Here is a 19,202-nt window from a genome sequence, read left to right as displayed (position 1 = left end):
CCTGGGTGGCTCAGCGGTTTAGAGCCTGTCTTCAGCCCGGGGTGTGATCCTGGGGACCTGGGATCGAGTCCCACGTCGGGCTCCCTGCATGGACCCTGCTTCTTCCTCTGCGTCTCTGCCTCTCTCTTTCTCTGTGTCTCTTGTGAATAAATAGATAAAATCTTAAAAAAAATTGTACTGAAACTATTTGTACATTTTTACTCCAGAAATATCAGTTATTTGATTATGGGATACCCCTGGGGGTATTCTATAATACACAGTATATGTATCATTTTACCTTCCCAAAACCTGAAATTTTCTGATTTCTGAAACATGTCTGACTCTATGGACTCTGAATAGGGAATTGTAGATCTGTAATACCTCAGAGTTTTGAGGTTTAAATAATTTTGTAAAGCAAAAATACAGTGGCTGACACACAGCAAGTGCTTAACAAAAGTTTTATTATTTCTGCTATGCAGGTTTTTTTGTGGGCCCGAGTACCTGCACCTCTAGATGTGCTGAAGAAATTCTGCCAATATCCGCCGTTCTGAGCTCTTCTTTCTTAGATGCCATGCCCCCAATCTTGGTCTGCAGTGCACTTGGCCAGTCTGTTGCTTTCCTTGTATTCCCAGCATCACACACAGGGCCTGATCTATCAGTGTTTATTTTATATTTTTATTTTTTAAAAAGATTTTATTTACTTATTCATGAGAGACACAGACACACACACACACACAGGCAGAAGCAGGCTCCCTGCAGGGACCCCTGCATGGGACTCGATCCCAGGTCATGCCCTGGGCTGAAGGCGGCAATAAACCTCTGAGCCACCCAGGTGTCCCCATGATCTATCAGTGTCTAAAGGTGTGGGAATACCCTCCTCCGTGTTATGGAGAGTTAGTTGACATCCATCACTGTGTATGTTTAAGGCACGCAGCACTAACCTCTCCCGGGCTCACTCAATCTCCCTTACCTCTGGGAACGAATTGCTCCTCCTGGTTCCCGCAGCACATTGAACATGTCCCTATTTATAGCACTTACATTGTACTGTAATTATTTTTTGCCTACTGCAGTTCTTGTGACATAGTAAATATGTAATAGTCAAATTCTATCAATGCAAGACTACAGTGCTTCTTTGAGGGAGTTGGTCAGTCAATGACCCACATACATCTAATCGATAACTAAATTGATTCTGCCTCCAACGGGCCCAATGGGGGAGGCTGCAGACTCAAATGACTGGCAAGGGAAAGAACCACATCTTGGAATGGGGTGTAAGTGAGTTTAATAGGATAGACTTAAACCTGCTTTATTTATTTATGCATTTATGTATTTATTTTAAAAGATTTTATTTATTCATGAGACACGAGGTGGGGGGAGGCAGGGACACAGGCAGAGGGAGAAGCAGGCTCCCCGCAGGGTAGCCCCAGCGGGGCTCCATCCGGGACCGGGGTCATAGGGTCACGGGGTCACGACCTGGGCCAAAGGCGGACGCTCACCCGCAGAGCCCCGGGCCGCCCCTACACCTGCGTTAGAGAGAACTCAATTTTTTACATCTGGAAAACACGGGCGTCCGCCTCGCCCCGACCCTTGCCCGTTTATCCCACAAGCGTTTATCGCGGGGTTGCTGCCCTACGCGGGAGGCTGTTCTGAACGCGCTCGCGCTCGGTGAATCTCGGCTTCGTCCCGGAGTCAGGAGCACGTTCGTTCGGAGCTGCGGCGACGCCGACGGTCCTGAGGGACTCACCGCGGGCTGAGGACGCCGCGGCCCGCCTGACACACAGCGCGGGCGAGCGACGGAGCAGGCGCGCGGGGCGCAGAGAGGCGGCGGCGGCGGGGGGCGGCGGCCTGGCGGGGCGCGGGGGCCTGGCGGGGCGGCGGCGGCGGCGGCGGCCGCGGGGGAGCGGCCCCCAGGCGGCGGGGCGCGCGGGGCGCAGGGCGCGCTGACGACGACGCCGGACGTGCTGACGTAGCGCGCAGGCCGCAGCGGGGGGCGGACTCCGGGCCTTTCTTCCCCTTCTGGTTCCCCCTCCCCCTTTTCTCCCTTTCCGGGTCTGGTTCCCCCCTCTTCTCCCCTCTCCCCCTTCCTTCCCAAGCCCCTTCCCCCCCCCCGCCCCGGTCCCCTCTGCTCCCCCGCCCTGGGCCCCGGGGAAACCCCCGCCGAGAAGAGCCCGCCCCCAGGAGCGCGCCGCCGCCGGCCGTCGGGGCCGAGCCGCAGCCGAGCGGCCGTGGGCCCGGGCGGCGGGCGGAGACGCGGGCGCCCTCCCCGCGGCGGCCCGCGCGAGGTGAGGCCACCTCCGGGCCGGGAGGGCGGGCGGCGCGGGCGGCCCGTGGGGAGGAGGCGTGGCGGCGGCGGCCTGGGTGCCGCCGGGGGCGGGGGTCGGGGCCGGAACCCCGTGCGGGGCGGCCGAGGCGCCGCGAGTGTGCGCGGGGAGAGCAGGCGAGGAGCCGGGCCGGGGGCGCGGGCGCGGGCGCGGGCGCGGGCGGGCGGGCGCCACCTGTGGCCTCTGCCCGGCCGGGAACTGTTGCGCCCTGCGGCGTGGGGCAGGCCCGCTCCATGTGTTTCTTGGGTCTCCGTGTTCCTTTGAGCCTTGGAAAGGTGTGTGTGTGTGTGTGTGTGTGTGTGTGTGTGTGTGTGTGTGTGTCGGGGCGGGGGGCTGGAGCCTCCCGATGCTCGGCGGATGCCTGAGTTACTGGAGGACGCGGATCCGAGCCGGAGCGTCCAGGACGAGGTTTCCGGAGCCTAAAAGTCGGGCCTGCATCAGGCTCCTCACTCACTCTTGAGCCTCTTAAAACTCTTGGTAACTCCGCAGAATAACTATCCACTCAATGGATTGTTCTGGGATAATGAGGAGACGTGTTTTCCAGGTTTATTGAGAAGTCATTGACATGTATTACCGTGTGTATTTAAGGCACGCAGCTTGATGGCTGGATTTACACATATTGTGAAATGATTATCAAAATAGGCTCAGCTAGCCTCCGTCCTCTTGTATGGATACAATCAAAAGAAAGAAGGAAAAAGAAAATAAATTTTCCCCTTGTGATGAGAATTCTTAGGATTTACTAACAACTTTCCTAAAAATCTCATAGCAGTGGCCACCATAGTCACGTTATAGGTCACGTTCCCTACTCCTTATTTTATAACAGAAAATTCGTGCCTCTTGACCCCCTTCCTGCAATGCCCCCTTACCTTACGCTCTGCCTCTCTTAACCACAAGTCGGATCTCCTTCTGCAGCTTGGTTGGTTTTTTTAGATTCCACATAGAAGTGAGATCTACACTGTCTTTCTCTGATTCACATGCCTTTGAGGTCTATCCATGTTGTCTCAAATGGTATAATTTCCTCTTTTTTTTTATGGCTGACTAATATTTCATTACACACACACACACACCCCACACAACTTCATCCATCCATCCATCCATGGACATTTAGGTTGTTTCCCTGTTTTTGCCAGTGTTAATAATGCTGCCATGAACACGGGGGTGCAGATACCTCTCAGAGTCAGTGTTTTTGTTGGTGTGGGAAAGTTTAAATTCAGATCCCAGTTGGATGAATATTCTTGTGTACATTTTTTTTCAGATAGATTTAACGGAAATAGAGCCTGAGTTCTGTCTGATTTTGGTGGGCAACATGGAGACTTGGGAAGAAGGAGGTGACAGGTTTTACTTCAGGAATATCACATATTCCTAGCATTTTATTGTATTTTTAGATAGTCAAATTGGCACTTGAGTTAGTTGTTAGTGGCTCCTCTTTCTCAGGCATTTTTCCCCCTTTCTCCGTGTTTCCTTTTTTTCCCTTTGTGAAGCCTTTAGACAAAAATGATTTATTTTATTTTTAAAAATTTTATTTGGGAGAGAGAGAGTGAGAGAATGAGCAGGGAGAGCAGGAGAGGGAGAAGTAGGCTCCGCTTTGAGCAGGGAGCCCAATGCAGGGTTTAATCCTAGGACACTGGGATCATGACCTGAGCTGAAGGCAGAGGCTTGACAGACTGAGCCATCCAGGCGCCCCAAGACAAAAATGATTTAAATAGGGGTGCAGAGTGGTAGGTTAGATTAATTCAGTTAACTTTTTAGTTATATGTTTCTTCCCCCATTGCTGTTCTCCATAAGGTTGAGGGGACAGAGAGTCTGGAATATCTGATGAACTGTCAGCGAAAGTTAAATTTAATTTGAGAGTTGCAGTTCTAGCTGTCTTTGTGTCCACAGTAAGATCTATTGTAGACCTCCTCTATCTATCTATCAATCTATCTATCTATCTATCTATCTATCTAAAGATTTTATTTATTTATTCATGAGAGACAGGCAGAGGGAGAAGCAGGCTCCACGCAGGGAGCCCAATGTGGGAATTGATCCCGGGACTCCAAGGGTCACACCCTGGGCCCAAGGCAGGTGCCAAACCACTGAGTCACCCAGGCGTCCCAAGACCTCCACAATTTAAAACAATTTTAAAAATTTGCGTATGTAAAAATAAGGTGCCTGATATTTTTTTAAAGGAAAAGAGTCTGAAGGGGAATAGTTGCCTTGCTTTTTCAGAATAAAAACCACAGACTTTACAATTGCCTTTAAAGCCCTAGATCTGTAACACCCTTTCCTTCCCAAGATACTCCTCTGGTCTCCTGGCCCTACCTTGAGTAACCTGGGCTCACTTCTGCCTCAGGGGCTATGTGCTTACTCCCCAGATCTTCCTGGATCACTTTTTCACTATAAAGCTGCGTAGCTTTGTCCCCTCATCTCTTTCAGTTCTTTATTTAAATGGCACTCAAACAGTGACATTTCCTTGGTCATCTCAATTGCACCCCCCCCCCCCATTTTACATAATTCCCTATCCTACTTCTCTGCTTTATTTTTCTCTCTACCCCTTAGCAAGGGATAGCACACTTGGGTGTGGTGTCCCCCACTAGAAAGTGAGTTTAATGGGAGTGAATAGTCTTGTTTTGTTTTTTTTTTTTTTAAATTTTTTTTTTTTTTTTTTTTTTTTATTTAATTATGATAGTCACAGAGAGAGAGAGAGAGAGGCAGAGACATAGGCAGAGGGAGAAGCAGGCTCCATGCACCGGGAGCCCGATGTGGGATTCGATCCCGGGTCTCCAGGATCGCGCCCTGGGCCAAAGGCAGGCGCCAAACCACTGCGCCACCCAGGGATCCCGTCTTGTTTTGTTAATTGATGTTCTCAGCCCGTAGAATAGAACTTGACGATGTGCACTGGGTGCTCAATAGTTTTCTCTTTTCCTTGTCATGATTTTTTTGATCATGGTTGGTTGTTCTTGGAGGAGTGGAATGTGCGTTGGGTGCTCAATGGTTTTCTCCTTTCCTTGTGATTTTTTGATCATGGTTGGTTGTTCTTGGAGAGGTGGAATGAATTTTCACTAGGATTTTGTGAGGTACTCATTGGAAAAATTTGAGATTATTTTTCTGTCATTTCTTGCCACATTTCTTTTTAAATTTTATTTATTCATTCATGAGAGAGAGAGAGAGAGAGAGCGAGGCAGAGACACAGGCAGAGGGAGAAGCGGGCTCCATGCAGGGAACCTGACCAGGACTCGATCCGGGGTCTCCAGGATCACGCCCTGGGCTGAAAGCGGCGCTAAACCGCTGAGCCACCCGGGCTGCCCACCACATTTCTCTTTTTGACAGAAGTCTTGTGCTTTTAGGTCTTTGAATGAAAGCACTTCGAAGGCAGAGAGGATGGAGTATAGGGGATCTTTGGTGTTGGTGGTCCTAGAGGAAGATTGTTTTAAGATCTTATGTGACTAGAATTTTTACCTCTCGCTTCAGTCTCTTCCCTTGATGTTTGTTCACTCTTTTTTTTTTTTTAATAAATTAATTTTTTATTGGTGTTCAATTTACCAACATACAGAATAACACCCAGTGCTCATCCCATCAAGTGTTGTTTGTTCACTCTGATGAGACAACTCTCACCATCCTTACCTCTTTGGCCCCAGAGCACTGAATCAGGCTGGTTCCCCTTTGAATTTTTCAGTAGACCAAAGATGGTGGTTGATATTTACAGTGTGGGCTGTATGGGTTATATTTCCCCCCCATTCATGTGGAGCAAGTTGAGCTAAAAAACTTAATAGCTTTTTTCTTTTTTCTTTTTAAGATATTATTTATTTATTCACAAGAGACACACACACACACACACAGAGAGGCAGAGACACAGGCAGAGGGAGAAGCAGGCTCCATGCAGGGAGCCCGATGTGGGGTCTGGGGACTCTAGGATTATGCCCTGGGCTGAAGGCGGCGCTAAACTGCTGAGCCACCTGGGCTGCCCAAGAATAGCTTTTTCTAACAGTGATGGAGTGGTTCGTTCTGGGGAGCATCTGATCCTTTTTTTCACAAATCCATTTGGTGGGGGGCATTTTTAGCAACTAAATTCTCTATGAAGTCTGAGGAGAAAAGGAGCAGGCCTCCTGAATTCTGTGGCTTATCCCTTATTTATTTTTTTCCTTTCTCATTTCTTGATTGGCACATTTGTTACCTTCGTTGACTGTCTGGCTAGAATGGCCTAGATGAGATTTCTCTTTGTGGTAGTCCTGGCCACTGTTCTCCAGCTTAGGAAGGCAAAGGGGGGTGAGATGGGGGTTTTAACACTTTGTGAGAATGCTGGTGGCAAAGCCTAAAGTTTTTGCTTAAACCTTTGCCAGGACAGTGGAAGCTGCCAGGCCTATTTTGAGAATGGTTTGTGGGAGGGTGGAAAAGTTGAGGGTCTTATATCTGTTGGACTGGATGTGGTTCTGATATTAGTGTAAAGAAGTAGCAGCATCAGAAATATATTAGTAGTTCTTATGTGAATAATTTCTGACATAATATGGGCAGATTAATAAATACTTCTATTATGCTTCTGTTGTCCCCTTTTTTAAATCCTTTCACAACATTTCTAGGAAGTCTTTCTCATGCTACAGAGATTCTTAAACATCTCTATGTCACAGTCTCACCTCTGGGAGATAACACTGAGTTCTGACAATATTGTAGTTTAGGTAATGGTTTTGAATGATGCAGTGCTTATTCCTGTGCCAGATCTCTTTGGGAACTCAAGGAAAGCTTTCAGGAAAAAGCGTATTTTGAGGAAGGGATAAAAAGCGTTGCAATTTGGTTGCATGGTCCCAGGAGGTGCAGAGGAGAGAATTTTGTGAAACTGTGTGTATGGTTTTTTGTTTTGTTTTGTTTTTTTAAGGTTTTTCTATGCCTCCTTGTAAGACTGGATAAGGGACTCTGAGTGTCCTTGTGTGGAATGTGCTGCCAGTTTACAAGTAGGAAAAATAACTGGACTCATGGCTTGAATGTGTATGCACGAATACAGTTGGTGGGTCTAATTTTAGAGACCTTCTTCATACACAGTGGCCTCAGTATTTTCCTCCAGCTGTATCCTTCTTACTCTCTGTGTAGAAAACATTTCTACTTCATACCTTTAACATTTCACTTAATACCTTTCAGTGGTTGGTTAACTTTTGCCTTACCATGGTTGCTAATTTAGCAGTGTAGCACACGTTCCATCTTTCCAATGAAGTTACTCTCTCCATTCCTTCCTAACTTTGGGTTTATTTCTGAAAATAGAGATGGAAAGATTTTTTAACTTTGATCTGTTTTAACTCCTTTTTGAATTCCCTTAGATTTCCTTAGCACGTATCTGTTTTCTCACACTTAATCGAAAATTGATGTTGAAAGCTCTTAATTAAAATAGTCTCTGGTGGTTTCGTCATTTCCACTTGGGAGGTATGATAGGCAAGATCCTGGGATGCTTCCTAAATTCAGGTGTTCTTTCTGCTTTTCTGCAGGGTCTCTTGTGAGTTGTTCAGTTGTTTGAGCCCATACTGGGAAAGCTCTTACAGCTTTCTCATTTTGACACTAAGTTTCCTAGAGTGTTTTCCTGTGCTTTAAAAAAAAAAAAAAAAAAAAAAGAACTTGTAAAAAAAAAAAAAAAGAACTTGGATGGCTCAGTGGTTGAGCGGCTGCCTTTGGTTCAGATCATGATCCTGGACTGGGGTCCTGGGATCAAGTCCCACATCGGGTTTCCTGCAGGGAGCCCACTTCTCCCTCTGCCTATGTGTCTTTCTGTGTCTCTCTCATGAATAAATAAAATCTTTAAAAAAAATAAGAAAAAGAACTTATCAAATTGGGAACTCCAGCCAGAGATGAGGGAAAAGGTGCAAAAGCCTCAGTTAGTCATGTCTCCCAATAGTCAAAACACTTCTGGTGTTTTTAAAGAGCTCATTTTATTCTGTTCCTCAGTTTGTTAACCACAAAAGCATCAAAAGTCTTTCATTCCTTTTAATTGCTTGCTTATTTGTCACACTCTGACTTTTCTAAATTGTCAAAGACTTTGATTTTTCCTGGGAAACTATTTGCAGTCATTTTTGGGGTATTTTCTTGGGGAGAAAAATGAAACTTGTTAAGTGTTCCTGTAAGGTCTCTTCTTGAGACCAGTGTTGTGATTCTTCCATTTTCCTGTAGGTGTTAATAGTATGTTTTACAGCACCCCCCCCTCATTGAATATCTCAAAATCTTTGCAAGTAAGTGAAAGCTATATAATTTGGTATACAATTACCCAGAGGTTCAGAAAGAAATCAGCTTAAGTCCTTATCCTGTAGAGCTAGAAGTGTAAAAGTAAGTGAAGCATTAGCAGGTTTTAAAAGAACTCAGTTTATTTCTAGTTGGTGTTTGTTAATTGTGAGTCTGTAGTAGGAGAAAAAAAAGCTGGTCAAAAAAAAAAAAGCTGGTCAAGTTTTGGTCAACTTCTGTCTAGATCTTTTGGAGATAATTTAGCTCTCAGTCTTTTTTTTTTTTAATTTAAAGATTTTATTTATTTATTCATGAGAGACACACAGAGAGAGAGAGAGAGAGGCAGAGACACAGGCAGAAGCAGGCTCCATGCAGGGAGCCTGCCGCAGGACTCGATCCCAGGTCTCCGAGATTAGGCCCTGGGCTGAAGGCGGCACTAAGCCGCTGAGCCACCTGGGCTGCCCTAGCTCTCAGTCTTTTTAAAATTATTATTATTATTTTTAAAGATTTTATTTATTTATTCATGAGAGACACACACAGAGAGAGAGGCAGAGACACAGACAGAGGGAGAAGCAGGCTCCATGCAGGGAGCCCAACGCGGCACTTGATCCTGGGACTCCAGGATCATGCCCTGGGCCGAAGGCAGGCGCCAAACCACTGAGCCACCCAGGGATCCCCTTAAAATTACTTTTTAAAAGATTTTATTTATTTATTTGAGAGAGAGAGTATGCTCGTGAGAGCATCCACAAGAGCTGGGGTGGGTGGCACCTGGGTGGCGCAGTGGTTGAGCGTCTGCCTTTGGCTCATGTGATCCCAGGATCCTGGGATCAAGTCCTGCATTGGGCTTCCCAGAGGGAGCCTGCTTCTCTCTCTGCCTATGTCTGCCTTTCTCTGTGTCTCTCATGAATAAAAAATCTTAAACTGGGGTGAGGAGAGGGAGAAGCAGGTTCTCCACTGTGCCGGGAGAGCCATCAGAATCAATGGGAAGAACATGATAGACCTTGGTAAGTCTCACGGACCTCTATTCATCCTTTTCTTCAGTTTTTCTGCAGTATTTGTCACTGTCGACCTCTCGGGATGTTTCATTGACACTAATTTCTTTTCCACTTGGATTCCTGGCTTTCTCTCTCCCTCTCATCTCCTAGTGTGTGTTTTCCTTAAGTTTTCTGTTGAATTCTGCTTCTCTACTTCTAGTTCTTAGACCTTAATTGCGTCAGCATCTCTTGGAGAATTTGTTAATAATGTGACTTACAAAAGCTGTCTTGAGGGCTGCCCGGTGGCTCAGCGGTTTAGCGCGCCGCCTTCAGCCTAGGGTGTGATCCTGGGATCGAGTCCCACATCAGGCTCCCTGCAGGGAGCCTGTTTCTCCCTCTGCCTGTGTCTCTGCCTCTCTCTCTCTCTCTCTCTCTCTCTCTCTCTCTGTGTGTCTCTCATGAATAAATAAATAAAATCTTAAAAAAGAAAAAAAAAAAGCTGTCTTGATCTGGGCCCTGCCAGCCTCTCTGACCTAACTTGTATTACATTTTCCTGTTCTTAGCATGCTGTAGCCATCGTGTCTTTTTCTGCCCCAGGCCTTCGTGTTTAAGCTTCCTTCTGCCTGAAATGTCATTCTCCCAGATCTTCCCTTGCTTTACATCTTATTTTTTCAGGTCAGCTCAAAGGCTTCCTTTGTGTGCCTTCCCTGACCATCTTGTTTTCTTGTCTGTAGTCTGGTTCACATCTAGAACTTAAACCCTATGAGAACAAGGACCTTATTTATTTTACAACTACTATGTTCCTAAGGGCTACCGTAGTCACTCAGTACACATTTTTTGAATGAATGAGTGAATGAATGAATGAAATGTGGATTCTTAGATCTTCTCTCCAGAGACTTTGGTTTAGTAGGTTTGGGATGGAGCCTAGGAGTTTGTACTTTAACAAACCTTCCAAGTATTTCTGATGTTGCTGGTCAGTTGTCTTGGATGACATTGGTCAGGCTCATATACCCCAGTGACTTCACTTAGCATCTATAGATGCTAAGTGTCTGTCTCCAGTTCAGATCTCTCGCCTGAGCTCTAGGCTCATTTCTTCAGTGGTTTCTTCAACATCTCCATTTCATTGCCATCTAGCATCCCAGATTCAGCATGATTAAAGCAAACATAATCTTCCCGTGGAAATTTTTTTCTTCTGAGTTCTTTTTTCCTGTTAATGATACCACCTAGGTGTACAAGCCAAGAAACCTCAATGTTATATTTGACTCCTTACTCTTTAACACTCAATAATTATAAGTTATGTAGACTCTTAACCCCTCAGTCTGTCTTGAATCTTTCTATTTCTTTCCATCAGCATTGCTACTTTCTTAGTTCCGGAGGCCATCCTCTCTCTGGATAACTGTGATGGGCTTTAACTGGCTTTCCTGTTCTAATCTTGCTCCTTCTACTAATCTTTTATTTAATTCTGTACCCTTCAGCCATAAGAAGACTAAAATCTATTATTTTCTGCTGCTTATAACCTTTTAATATCTTTTTTTTTGCTCCAAGTACAAAGGTTGTGTTTTGTTTTGTTTTAACCTGGGTGTTTTAACCTCGTCTGCCTTATATTTTGCTGTCTTTGCTTTCAGGCTTACGCATCAGCTACAGATGAATTACTTGTTCTTTCACCCTTCCTGTTCTCTGAGCTTGCTACCTTGGATAAACCATTGTTTTCCCTGAATGCTTCTCTTCCAAACAACAAAAACAGAAACCTTCACTGGTTTGGGTATCATGTCCTGGAACCCTTTCAAAGCATCCTAAACCTCATTTTGTCTGCCTCTTTTGAACCAGTTTCCACAAAGCTAGGTTCCCCTTTGTCTTTACCATATTTCTCTCTTTATATTCCATTCTGAGTTTCTGCTCACACTGAAGTTATATTTGCTAGGATCGTGATCTCTTCTGTGCCAAAAGAGCTCTCTAGAACATGTGATTTTTGTTTTATTCCTCTACTAACTGTAAGGAAGAGAAGGAAAGAAAGAAACTAGATGATTTGAGGTATATGTTCTAGATTGTGATTTTGCCAGTTGTTTTTCCTCTTCTAGCTAATGCCACCCTGAAGAGAGATCATTGAATCTTGATTTGGTCCAGAGCTATACTAAGGCCAGTAACTAAAACCCTGAACTAAGCTTTTGCCGTTCTTGCTTGTACCATCAAAGTTTTTACCTTTCCCATTATTATAGTATCTTCAACTTTATGCCCCTTTCCAGTCTTCTTATTTTCCCTTCAGAGTTGCTTGGTTTAAAATTTATTCTTTGTGTTTTACTCTCCATCCTGTCAGTATTTTTGATTATGAAGTCAAAGTAGGGTTTTATACTTGCTGTACTTTCCCTTTATGGTAATGCAGAAATACTTTTTCTTTCTTTTTGAATGAATGTGATGGCTGAAAAATTACCTATTTGACTAGCAAGATAGGACTATCAAAAGAATACAAATCTGTTTGGTTTCTGTCTAGGCTTTATGAGAAGTAAAATCAGAGCCACTGCTTAAAACTCTGAATTTTTAACCCTGTTTGAAGTTCTCTGATGCTTTTCTGAGTTTAATCTCATTAATTCCACTGAATCAGTATCTTCATATATAGAATGGAGTTGATGGTCTGCTTTCTCTTAGGGTAGAGGAAGACTTACTTTTGGAGGTATCTCTTAGGGATAGGTACAGTAATACTTTTTGATACATTTATGGATTTAAAATGTGGATACTTGAGACTGAAGTTGCATTTAATAGATTCTTAAGCTAGCTTAATATTTTACTTCACCTGTACTTAGGTAATAATACAGAAGAGGGACAAAGAGATAGCTCCAGATATTAATGATGAGCACACTTTCCATGTAGCTGAGTTGTATTTATACCAGCTTGGTGGCCACAGTCAGAGAGAATGTAGCCTACCTCATAGGACCGTTTGTATTAAATGTGATCAAATTACTAGTCTCTAAATAATGTTCTCCAGTGCTGTTAAATAACACAACAGCATTGAAATTAATGTTGGCTGTGAGAAAATGGTGCTTTATTTCTGTGTGCTCTATTTTCTTCCTTTTTTTCTCTTTGGAATTAACATTGCTTTTACAACTGCTTTTCTGTTTCTTGGTTGGGAAATGGTAGTTGTCTTTTCAATTTAGTGGACTGGCTGGACTCAGAATGTGTTCAGATCTATAATGTGTTCTAGGCCACAAGATTCTGTTTTCTCTGTTTCATCTTGTCCTTTATTGTTGACCTGTGTTTTGCTCAATGTCCACAATAAGGGCATTCTGCCAAATGAGGCCCCTGAAAAGATGATAGATTTTTAATGAAGAATAATTACAAGGAGGTAGGGCGGGGATGGGGAGAGGAGGGGAAAAAAAAATAGAATTCTAGGAACTCACTTGCTACTGTTTCGTTTTACCAGCCCAGCTTTTTTCACTTAACACAGATTTAATCCTGTTATTTAGCTGCTGTTATTTAGCTGTTATATAGTATTAACTCAGAAATCAGAGAAACTGTGTTTATTATTAGTCTGTGTTTAAAATAAGTGTCATCTATATGTTTTCTTCTTACAGTGGTTCTCTATTAGAAGATCTTTTAGCTTCTGGTCTTTCAGTGTGTTTATAATAGAAAGGGGGATCTTCAAGTGAGGTTTCTAGAACTGCTTCCAAAGTAATACCTAACATCAAGAAAATTTATGAAGAGACTAACTTACTCATTCAGATGTTATTAAGTGCCTATTTGTTAGATATTGTGTTATATAAAAAAAAAAAAAAAACCTAAAAAAAAAAAGTGACATTGTTCCTATCCTGTTTTATTATAGATTACAGAAAAATTTAGTTAACCCTTGAACAACATAGGGGTTAGGGGCCCAGCCCCCTACACAGTAAAAAAGCCAGGTTATTTATTTATTTTTAAATTATTATTTTTAATAATTTTTTATTTTTAAAAAATGTTTATTTATTTTTTTAAGATTTATTTATCCATTCAGAGAGAGAGAGAGACAGAGACAGAGAGACACAGGCAGAGGGAGAAGCAGGCTCCATGAAGGGAGCCCGACATGGGACTCAATCCCAGGTTGCCAGGATCACACCCCGGACTGCAGGTGGCACTAAACCGCTGCGCCACCGGGGCTGCCCAATATTTTTTTTAAAAGACTTTATTTATTCATGAGAGATAGAGACAGAGGCAGAGGGAGATGCAGGCTCCCTGCAAAGAGCTCGATGTGAGACTTGACCCTGGGACTTTGGGATCATGACCTGAGCCGAAGGCAGACTCCCAACTGCTGAAACACCCAGTGTCCCTATTTTTAAATTATTTTAAAAAAGATTTTATTTAAGAGAAAAAAATGAGGGGGGGAGGCGGCAGAGGGAGAAGCAGGCACCCCACTGAGCAGGGAGCCGGATGTGGTCTTGGTCCCAGGGCTTTGGGATCATGAACTGAGCTGAAGGCAGATGCTTAACTAACTGAGCTACCCAGGCACCCCTTGAAGGACTTTTTTTTTTTTTTTAAATTTTTTTATTTATTTATGATAGTCACAGAGAGAGAGAGGCAGAGACACAGGCAGAGGGAGAAGCAGGCTCCATGCACTGGGGGCCCGATGTGGGACTCGATGCCAGGCCTCCAGGATGGCGCCCTGGGTCAAAGGCAGGCGCTAAACCGCTGCGCCACCCAGGGATCCCTTGAAGGACTTATTTTTTTAAAAGGTCACTTGTGACAATTTGGGAACTGGATTGGAAAGTAGACTGGGATGAGGAAGTCCAGTTTAAGGCCAGTCAAAATAATCCAGATAAGACATAGACTCTGAAGTGGTACTGCAAGTGCACAGGGATGAACAGATTCAAGAGATGTTTAGGGAGCAGAATCAGTTAGACTTGGAGGTGTGTGTGCATGCATGTATGTGCACATGCATGAAAGAGAATGAATAGTGATGAGAGGGATGAACTCTTGGATGGCTCTAGTTTTCTGTGTTCCATACCAGGGTGGATGGTGACATTTATGAGTTAGGGAATACAGAAATTGTGTGTTTGGAAATAAAGGTGAGGTGTTTGGTTTTGGACTGATTAAATTTGAGGTTGGAGTTGGAGAGAGAATTTGGAGTTGGGAGAGACATTTGTGAGTCAACAGTATATATGCTGTAGTTGAAGTGATGAGTTGGGTCATTTAAAGATCATTTTGAAACTGAAAAGTTGAAGGCTGAGGAGAGAGCCTTGGAGAACACTGACAGTTAAAGGTGTGACGAGTGGCAGTGGAGTCTTGAAAGAAAATTGAGGAGGTCAGGAAGGTAAATGGAAAACCAATAAAATATGTGTGATAGGACCTAGAAAACAGTTTGGAGGTGGAGGGAGAGAATCATGTCAAGTAGGATAGAAAGATGGTAAGGACAGAAAAGAATCTACTGGATTTGGCACTCAGGTCATTGGTGGCGTCAGTGAAAGTCAGGTCACTGGAGTAATGAGAGCAGAGGCCAAATTGCATTGGATTGGGGAAGGAGATGGGAAAATAAAGGCAAATAAGCCCTGTTTTTCAAGATGATTATAAAGAGTTGGAGAGAGGATAGCAGTGAGGGATTGTGGGGTTCAAGGAAGAGGTTTTTTTTTTTGTTTTTTTTTTTTTGGTTTGTTTGTTTGTTTGTTTTTAATTATTTATTCACGGACTTCTGAGTGGCTCAGCAGTAGAGCCAAAGGCAGATGCTCAGTGGCTGAGCCACCCAGGCATCCCTCAAGGAAGAGTTTTTTAAAATAAGAGACTTGAGCATATTTATATGTTTGGGGAATGAGCAAGATGATAGAGAGTGGTGATAATGGAGCCTGTAGAGAAGATGAAATGCGGAACAAAGGTAGAATTGTTACCTCCTTTGTTAAGATAGAAAAAGGTCAAGAAAAGGATGGGGACAAATTTTTGGTATCTGAATGAAGGAATTTGAAGGCCATAGGGCCTTAGTATTCCTTGTGATACAGGAGATTTATGCTTTTGTGTTAGGGACCTGATGTGTTAAAGAGGGTTGTTAAAATAGAGATCTTAGGTAAAAAATAGGGGCCTTGAGGAGAGAGCCAAATTTGAAGAGCTGTTGAGAAAATGGGAAGGATAGCTGACTAGGGGTCTTGTATGATTAGGCAGGCAAAGGGGAGGTGGTGTGAGGATGGGAAGGCATTTCAAGTAGTTAGAATAGCCTGAGGATAGAGCTTGGAATATTAAAGAATATGGTATGTATGGAGATACAGCACTATTTTAAATAGCTGGAGGAGGATGTATAGAGAGCCTGATTTTGGTAGACTTTAAGAGCTACATTAAGAAATTTGGAATATTTTGAGGCAAAGAGAAACCTCTAACGATTTTTTTTTTTAAGGATTTATTTATTCACTTGAGAGAGATATAGATAGGGAGAACATGTGAGCTGGGGGAGGGGCAGAAGGAGAGAATCTTCAAACAGACTCCCCACTGAGCACAGAGCCTGACATGGGGCCATTAGATCATGACTTGAGCTGAAGCCAAGAGTCAGATGCTCAACTCACTGAGCCACCCAGGTGTCCTAGAAGATTTTAATCATAGAAATGTAATGTTTGTTTTACAAAAGTGACTCTGGTAGCAATTTAGGGAAATGTTTACAGGGGATGTAGAGTAGAGGGGGAGACCCTAGTTAGGAAGCTGGTGTAGTAGTCTGTGCAGAAGATGTTGAAATCCAGATAGACCAGGATATGCTGGGTAAGAAAACTGCCTCCCCGCCCCCCCCCCCCCCCCATAGCTTGAAACAACAGTGTATTTCTCATTTGCATTACATGTCCATCAAGGGTAGGTCAGAGGCTTTTAGTTATTCAGGGATAGAGGCTGATAGAGAAGTTACCATTAGGAACATAGTCTTTTGCTCTGTGGGAGGCAAAAAAGAGCTCTAGAGGTCTTGTCTCATTAACTAAATATAAATTCTTTGCCCAGAAAGGAAACAGAGAAGAGGGGGTAGGAACTGAAAAGCTCAGATGGATCAAGGAGATGGTGCTAGAATTTGGAAGTTGGTTAAATGTGGGAGGAGAGGGAAGGAATTGTGAGTAAATGACTTTCAGTTTCTGTCTTGGGTGACTGAGTGGTATTGTTAATTGAAATAAGAGAGGGTCAGGTTTTGGGAGCACCTAAATATATATAAGGCAAGTATTAATAAACTTAAAGGGAGAAATCGGGGACTTTACTTACTCCACTTTAACCAAGGGATAGAACATCCAAACAGAAAATCAATAAGGAAACATTCCCTTAAGGACATGTTAGACCAGATGGACTTAACAGATATACACAGAACATTCCATCCAAAATCAACAGAAGAAACATTCTTCTCAAGTGTTCACAGAATATTCTTCAGGATAGATAATATGTTAAGCCACAGTTTTCATAAATTTCATAATTTCTGCCTATGTCTCTGCCTCTTTCTCTCTTTGTCTCTCATGAATAAATAAATAAAAATCTTAAAAAAAAAAAAAAAGAATCTTTCCCAACCACAGTGGGAAACTAGAAATCAATTACAAGAAGAAAACTGGGAAACTTACAAATATGTAAATAAATAGATGCTATTGAACAACCATTGGGACAGAGAAGAAATCCAAAGAGAAATTAAAAAAAAAAAAAATACCCAGAGACAAATGAAAATGGAAATACAGTATACTAAATACTATACCTATGGGATTCAGCAAAAGCAATTTTAAGAGGGAAGTTGATAGTGATAAATGTCTACATTAAGAAACAAGAGAGATGTCAAACAGCCCAACTTTATACCTCAAGAAACTAGAAAAAGAAGAATGAATTAAGCCCAAGGTTAGAGGAAGGAAGGAAATAAGAATCAGAACAGAAATAGAGGCTAAAAAAATAATATAAAAGATCAATGAAACAGAGAACTGGTTGTTTGAAAAGGTAAACAAAATAGATAAACCTTTAGTTAGGCTTGCCAAGAAGAAAAGAGAGAAGACTTAAAATCAGAAATGAAAGAGAAGACATTACAACTGATACCACACACACAAAAAGAAGGATCCTAAGAGATACTACAAACAATTCTATTCCAACAAATTGGACAACCTAGAAGAAATGGATAAATTCCTAGAAACATACAACCTACCAAGACTGAATCATGAATAAATAGAAAATCTGAACAGACCCATTACTAGTAAAGAGACTGAACCAGTAATCAAAAACCTCCCAAGAAATAAAAATCCAGGATCAGATGGCTTCACTGGTGAATTCTGTGAAATATTTAAAGAAGAGTTTATACCAATCTTTCTCAAACTGTTCCAAAAAATCAGAGGCAGAACTCTGATACCAAAGCCAGACAAGGGAACTATAAGAAAAGATTACAGGCCAGTATTCCCAATGAACACATATGCAAAAGTCTCAATAAAATAGTAAACTGAATTCAACAATACATTAAAAGGATCATATACTGTCATCAAGTGGGATTTATTCCAGGGATGCAAAGATGGTTCAGCATCTGCAAATCAGTGTGATATGCCACTTTAACAGAATGATAGCTAAAAAACAATCATCTTAATAAATACAGAAAAAGCATTTGACAAAGTTCAGCATCCATTTATGATAAAAACTCAATAAAGTGGATATGGAAAGAATGCACCTCAACATAATGAAGGCCATATATTACAATCCCACAGCTTATACTCAACAGTGAATAACTGAAAGCTTTCTTTGCCACTTTTTAATTTAATTTAATTTTTAAAAAGATTTTATTTTAGTGAGAGCGTGAGCGAGCAGGGGGAAGAGCAGAGAAGGAATTGAATCTGAAGCAAAGTCTATACTGAGCACAGAATCTAGCATGGGGCTTGATCCCATGACTGCAAGATCATGACCTGAGCTGAAATCAGGAGTCAGATGCTTAACCAACTGTATCCCTTCTTTGCTACTTTTAGTCAACATAGTATTAGAAGTCCTAATTCGAGCAGTTGAACAAGAAAAAGAAAGAAACAGCATCCCTGCATGAAGCCTGCTTTTCTCTCTGCCTCTGTCTCTATCTCTGCCTCTCTCGCTGTCTCTCATGAATAAATAAATAAAATTTTTAAAAAAGAACAAAATACCTAGGAATAAATTTAATCAAGGAGGTGAAGGACCTGTATACTGAAAACTAAGACATTGATGAAACAAACTGATGATATAAGTAAGTGGAAAGATACTCTATGTTCATGGATTAGAAGACTTAATATTGTTAAAATATCCAGGCTACTCAAAGCAATCCATAGATTTAGTATAATCCCTATCCAGATTCCAATGGCATTTTTCACAGAGATAGAACAAACAATCCTAAAATTTGTATGGAACTACAAAAGACTGAATAGACAAGTCTTGAGACAGGAAGAAAACTGGAGGCCTCATACTTACTGACTTCAAACTATATTACAAAGCTTGTGGTAATCAAAATGGTATGGTAATGCATAAAAACAGATATATAGATTGATGGAACAGAATACACAGTTCCATCAGGTTTGAGCCCCACACCGGACTCTGCATTGGGCAGAGTCTGCTTGGGATTCTCTCTCCCTTTGCCCCTCAGAGCTCCCTTTTCTCCACATCCTCAACAACAGTTATTAGCTCATCTTTTTGATGATAGGCAAACCTAGGCATATATGATCAATTAATTCATGATAAAGAGGCCAAGAATAGACAATGGGGAAAGGAAAATCTCTTCAATAAATGGAGTTTGGGTAGACTGGACAACTATCTTATGTCATACATAAAAATTGAAAAATGGAATAAAGACTTGAAAACTAGACCTGAAACCATA

General features: G+C 42.5%; 1 protein-coding gene across 28 annotated transcripts in view; it reads left to right on the top strand.

Moving 5' to 3' along the window:
• The first annotated feature begins 2,096 nt into the window (after nt 1-2,096).
• Nucleotides 2,097-19,202, top strand: part of R3HDM2 (R3H domain containing 2) — a 155,641-nt gene continuing 138,535 nt past the window's right edge. For 9 of the 28 annotated variants that reach the window (XM_072741813.1, XM_072741807.1, XM_072741811.1 and 6 more), the window contains exon 1: nt 2,097-2,258. The gene's annotated coding sequence lies outside the window, so the exon portion shown is untranslated. The remainder of the gene's footprint in view (nt 2,259-19,202) is intronic. The other 19 variants (XM_072741812.1, XM_072741810.1, XM_072741797.1 and 16 more) reach the window with 6 other exon arrangements.

Source organism: Vulpes vulpes, chromosome 16 (assembly GCF_048418805.1).
Source record: "Vulpes vulpes isolate BD-2025 chromosome 16, VulVul3, whole genome shotgun sequence".
Lineage (NCBI taxonomy): Eukaryota > Metazoa > Chordata > Mammalia > Carnivora > Canidae > Vulpes > Vulpes vulpes.
This window is presented reverse-complemented; position numbering and strand designations above follow the sequence as displayed.